Genomic DNA, 5957 nt, shown 5'->3' with positions numbered 1-5957 from the left:
ACAGGGGAGTAAATTGCAGAACACCCAAGATGACACATAAATAACTATAGGATCGAGGATTCCAAGACCAGACCTTCCCAAGTGGCTGCACAGCCTGCGTCTTTCCCAGCTTCCCTTGAACTGGGGGGCAGAGGAGAGAAGAGAGCCGCTAGACAGGAGCACCTGCATCGGGTAAGCCCAAGCCTCTACGTAAGAGCTACGATCTAGACGCAGGGAGGCGAGCAAAGGTGGGATCCTCCACTCTGCTTAAACCCCACCTACGGAGAGGAAGCAAAATTGTGAGTGATTCCTGCTGAGAACCCAGCACGGATGGGAAGGAGGGCAAAGCTGGAACTCTCTGGGAGCGAGACAGAAGGTAGGAGGAGGGCTGGGAGGGAAAAAAAAACGGTGTAGCATTTTTTTCCAGGGGTCCTGTCTCTTGGGCAGATGTGCACGAGGCTCGGTGATTCCCTCTTGTACATTTGTCGCCTGGAGGGTTCCATCACCTGTGCAGGTGGGGCGCTGGAAGGAGCTGTTTCCCGGACTGTGGTCTCACCCCTAACTTCTCCCCCAGTTTGAGGTGGGAAAAGCAGTTAACTATTTTTGTGGGAGCCAGGCTTGGTACATAAGGGATGCTAGGATTCCCGGGAAAATGACTGATGACATTGCGACCTGGAAGGCTGGACTCTCATTCAAGCATCCTTCCCTACACTACCTCTGCCTCCAAGTCGATGCGCCCTAAGACGGGACAGAGGTTCTTGTGAACAAGCCCCCGCCCGCCGACTCCCTACTGCGAACTGGGTGGAGACCCGCGGCGCCGCGGAAAGGCTATTTTGAGTGTGGGAACGCTGTGGGAGGAGGGGCGCCGGCGGGCTGGGCGCGGGCGCGCGGGGAAAGCCTCCAGCTCGGGCTGCCACGGCAACCGCGTCCAGGCAACGCGCCCGGAAGCGGCTCTGGGAGGCGCGCGGCGGCTCGCGCCCTTCCCGGGTGGGGGAGCCGCGAACCCCGGGCCGGGCCGCGCGCGCGCTGATTGGAGCGCGGGCCCGCAGCCGGGTTCGCCCCGCATAGCCCCGCGCTCGCGGCTACCGCACCCAGAGTGCCGGCGACGACATGGGCAGCCTCGGTGCGCCAGATCCGCGCGCGGGTGAGTCTTCAGAGGTGTCTCTCCTCCCCACACGTCTGGGCATCCTCTGGACCCAAGCAGCGGGTGCTCCCGCGGGGACCGTCGATGTGACCTTGGAGCAACCACTCCATGGATAGGCATGGTTTAGTGCTGGGGAGAGGGGGTGAGGGATGAAGCCGCGTGTGCCCCGCGTGACACTCTGGACAGGAGAGGGTTAACTGCATGCTGACGCGCAGGGCTGAAGTTAGGCGCAGAGCGCAAGTGGCATTGCATCTTCGCGGGGGCTGCAAGCTAGCAGACAGAAGAGGCCCCCCGAGGGACTGTTTGAGGATAGCCAAGGGTGTGCAGAGTTTGCCAGGACTAGGGGCAAGTCTGTCATCCACGGCTGGAGCTGAGTGACTTTGGGTGGACTAGCCACATTGCACCCGCGGGTTCTCTGGTTTTCATCCTTTGAAAGGAAGAGCTCTGGTTCTCTCCAGTTGCAGCACAAGGCTGTTTTGCTGGTTCTGTGAGCTGAGCAAGGGCCCCTCTGGGAATGCAAGACTTAACCATGTTTATTACGCAAGGGGTTTCCAATGAGCTGGCTCCCAAAGTGGCAAGAACTGTTACCATTTTATGGAGGGAACAGTCTGTGGTCCAGAAAGGCTCCTTAAAATGCACAGATCAAAATCCCTTTGGTGCACTTAAATCCTGAACCCAATCAGGGCTCAAGCTACTGAATACTTCTTTCCTGTAGTTGATCTGATAGGAAACTTTGTGTCTGAACAGGTAAAATCAAAACCCAGTAGTGGCAGGCAGTGGCAAATTAAGTGAGTCATTTCTTCAATGTGCAGAAGCTCTGTGTGTGTGTGTGTGTGTGTGTGTGTGTGTGTGTGTGTGACGCACGCATGCGTGCACTCGGCTTAAAGTCTGTGTATGCTGTTAGAGGTTATTTTACCGAAATAATGTTGGACTGGTTTAGATCTACAGAGAGAATCTTTTAGAACTAGGGGCAGACATTTGCATTTGCTCTTTGAAGATTTGGGGATGGGGGCTGGCAAAATGGCTCAGTGGAGGTAAAGGTCTTCGCCACCAAACTTGAGGACCCAAGTGTGATCTCTGGAACCCACACTGTGAAAGGAGAGAATCATCCAACCTCCAACCCCCACAAGTTGCTCTCTGACCTCCACACCCACACAAAACACAGAAGCTACACGAATAAATGTAATAAAAAAATTAACGAATTAGGCTTCTGAGAGTAAATATGTTCTTTATTAAGAAATGCACATCGCATCTGCCTTGGCTTGTGTGTGTGTGTGTGTGTGTGTGTGTGTGTGTGTGTGTAGAGGTGACTTACAGGCTGTGGTATTTTTTCTAATTTTAGCACTGGCTGGTACTAAAAATGACACAGAGGCCATTTTCCAGCCATAAACTCCCCTTTCCTCCAGGGGCCACAACAGGTCCCCATGATTCCTATCACAGTTGAGATGACTCTGACTTTGTGTTTCAAGGACACTCTTGATATTCGTGGGAATCTGACTTTCTCTGTGTAAAACTGTGAGCTGAGAAGCCAAGTTTCCAGTTAATAAGCTTCTGCCAGCTTGCCTACCTTGAGGGCTTAGAAATCTTTAATGGTTTATGTATTAGAAATCTGATTAGCATACAGAGACAAAAGTCCTCATTGCCCAAGAATTCTGCCAGTGAGCCTCCAACCCTTTAATGAACCACGACTCCTGGACCTTAGATCCTTGGCTGGCAAAGGACTCATTCTCTGTGCTAGCTGCTAACCCACCAGGGTCTCCTTTTGTGTATCCTGCAGCCCACTCCTGTATTTTCATTTTCCAGTCTCTGAGCCCATCTCCCCTTTCTTCCCCCTGCCAGAGTGTGAGCACTGAGCTTCCTCCAGAACACCCCCTTCTAAGTCGGATGCGGTCATCAGAACCAGGATGACCTAGCCCTTGTTCCTTAGGGCCACCTCCAAGGCATTAACTGTTAGAATGTGCTACTGTCTTCTCAAGGCCCTCGTTCTTGTGTCCCTGGTTTGGTACTTGCCAAACCTGGTGACCCTTCAGAATCACTCTGCACATTTTGAAAGACAGGGTTTATTTAGACTCTCTCAAATATCAACATGGAATCATTAGGGTGGTATAGGACCTTAGAAGGCCAAAAACAAACAAGCAAACAAACAAAACCCTTCCTATAAAAAGAACAACAACAACAACAACCCCCCCCCCAAAAAAAAAACCAAAAACAAAAACCAAAAAAACAAGGCTTAGGTTAGCAAGATGGCTTGGCAGGTAAAGGCACCTGTCACTAAAATGGACAACCTGAGCCTGAGGCTCAGAATCTGAGCACAGCACAAGGACAGAACTGGCTCTTCTAAGTGGCCTTCTGACTTGCATGTATGTGCCAGGACACACACACACTTTTTTTTTTAAAGTCTTTTTTGTTTGTTTGTTTGTTTAAGAAGAAAAAAAAAACAAGCAAAGGAGGGAGGCAGAGGGAGAACACAGCTTGTCTGGTGACTTGCTCACTCAGGCAGGGAAACCACTTCACTTGAAGCTCGGAAAAAGTCATAAACAACCACCCAGGAGCAAGCAGCTAGCGTCATTCTCTGTTCTGCTAGCTTTGCAGTTGATTTCCGGGATTTATGCCGACTGACACTCTCCCTCTCAAAGGCCTTGTGGTGCTTCAGCTTTGACCCCTGTGGCTCCGCCTTTGACCCCCTCCCCATGGCTCTGCCTTGACCCCGCCCCATGGCTCCCCCTTGACCCCTTTGGCTCCGCCTTCACCCCGCCCCATGGCTCCACCTTGACCCCTGTGGCTCCGCCTTTATCCCTGTGGGTCTGCCTTGACCCCTATGGCTCCGCCTTTATCCCTGTGGGTCTGCCTTGACCCCTATGGCTCCGCCTTTATCCCTGTGGGTCTGCCTTGACCCCTATGGCTCCGCCTGCATTTTCTTTCAACCACTGCAACTGACCTTTAAGAACCTTCGCACATCACTGAATCTTTCCACCTACTGTACCTGGCTTTAACCCTCACGGAAGACTCCAGCCCCTTCTTTATCCGTGTCACTGTAATGCCTCAGCTCATCTTCAGGGCTTTACATCTCCATGTCTCACATCAGCACAGGTGAACTCTGAAAAACACAATGTTTTGTCTTGACAAGTTTTGACATGCTGATTTTTTGTTTTTGCTTTTTGTTTGTTTTTTTTGAGTCAGGGTCTTACTATGTAGACCAGGCTGTTCTCATATCCAGAGATCTGACTGCTTCTGCCTCTAGAGTCCTTAATTTAAAGCTGTGAGCCGCTGTGTGCAGACTTGGACTTCTTCTATTCCAATTTCCAATCTCAAAACCACTCTCATCGTCTGTTTTCTTCTCCTCGCCTGCCAAGTTATCCAAGAGAAAGTCACAAAGACCTTCTGATTGGTTCTGTTCTAAATTGATGCTGGCTCTAATTTCATGAAGGCTTGCTTTTCTCTGAAACAAGAAAATTGTATTCTTCACTAACTCGGCCTGCATCCACTTTGCTATGTGCCATGGCTTTCTATCCCTTAAACTCTAGGTTCCCTTTTAGAAAGCGGGCTTTGATGGATAAGATGCTGGGCATTCACATTTGCCATATTGCCCTCTACCTATGTAAATCCAGCTGTGCCCTCCTGTGAGTCTCCAAGTATTTCTTTCTCTATCTCTCCATGACCTTATTGTTTTGATCTGGAGTTCAGGAGTGTCATTGTGTCTGTCCTAAATCTACCCTAAACCCATTCTACAATCTCATTCCCTTACTCTAGTCCTGTGTGCCCCGGATTGAGATTTCTCAGTTTGTCCTTGTCCTTTTGCCTTTCTTTGCTCCCTTTCCTCTGCCCCACCCTCGTTCTGTCATACAGTCAAGTCATCTTGTCTGTAAGAAATGGAGCTAGAGTTTCCATTTTGTTCACTAGAACCTTCTCTAAATGAAGGGAGCCATGGTACTTGCTAATGTGTGGTTAAGGAGCTCACGGAATGTGACTAATGTGACTAAGGACCTGAATTTTTATTTTTTTTTTTTACTTATTTTTGAGCTGTGCTTGAACTCACAATCGTCCTGCCTCAGCCTCTTAAGGACTGAAATTATAGGCATATGATACCATATCTGGCTTGAACTGAGTTTCCAATTTATGTGGATTTTAAATGAACTTAAACTCAATTGAAATAGCCACAGGGAGCCATTGACTGTTGTGTTGGGGAGGGCAGAGCTTGCGATAAAGGGGGATCAGCTCTTCTGTCGAGTAAGTTTTCTCCTTTGACTGAACGCTTCCTTTATGTCTCTGTGGAAACTGCCTCCCAGTTCCCCTAGGGGGGTCTTGGCTGCAGAACTGGGCCTTCCCTCTGCCCTTCTCCTTGATCGATGCCTTTCTGCCCTCCTATGCCTTTCTGTCTGTTTTCATGCCTGGCTTGGTGCTTTTCTTGTTGGGTCCTAGCTGTGGTGGGTTCTGAAGTTGTCCCCCCCCCCTTTTTTCTTCTCCTCCTGGTCTTCTCTTTTCTCCTTCCTAGCTTCAGGGTCAAGTCAGAGCCCACCTTCCTGTGCCCCAGTGGAGCCCATGTTCTCTCCATCTCTGTGAGGCCAACACTTCTTGTTCTTGCTTTGTGGATGGAGAGGTTGAAGTAGAGGGAGCACAGGGTAACTCAAGGCACAGCTGAGACAGGAGCTCTAGCCAGCATGGTGAGCTCCCACCTCTGTCTGCCTGCAGGCCCAGTGTTTGCTCCCATCTCTGCCTGGCTCAGGACCCTGACATGGTTATTTATCACTTCACTTTTCTTTCTTTTATTTATTTTTTATTTATTTTTATTTATTTTTTTATTTTCTTTATTTACATGTAAATTTCTCCATTCCCA

The 5957-nt window shown here is 49.9% G+C and overlaps 1 protein-coding gene across 1 annotated transcript in view; it reads left to right on the top strand.

The window, feature by feature from the left end:
* Positions 1–914: 914 nt before the first annotated feature.
* Positions 915–5957, top strand: part of Fam81a (family with sequence similarity 81 member A) — a 58922-nt gene continuing 53879 nt past the window's right edge. The window contains exon 1 of the mRNA XM_031344955.1: positions 915–1123. The gene's annotated coding sequence lies outside the window, so the exon portion shown is untranslated. The remainder of the gene's footprint in view (positions 1124–5957) is intronic.

Source organism: Mastomys coucha, unplaced genomic scaffold, assembly GCF_008632895.1.
Source record: "Mastomys coucha isolate ucsf_1 unplaced genomic scaffold, UCSF_Mcou_1 pScaffold23, whole genome shotgun sequence".
In the NCBI taxonomy this organism is placed as follows: Eukaryota; Metazoa; Chordata; class Mammalia; order Rodentia; family Muridae; genus Mastomys; species Mastomys coucha.
Note: the sequence above shows the minus strand (reverse complement) of the source record. Positions and strands in the feature narration are given on the sequence as shown.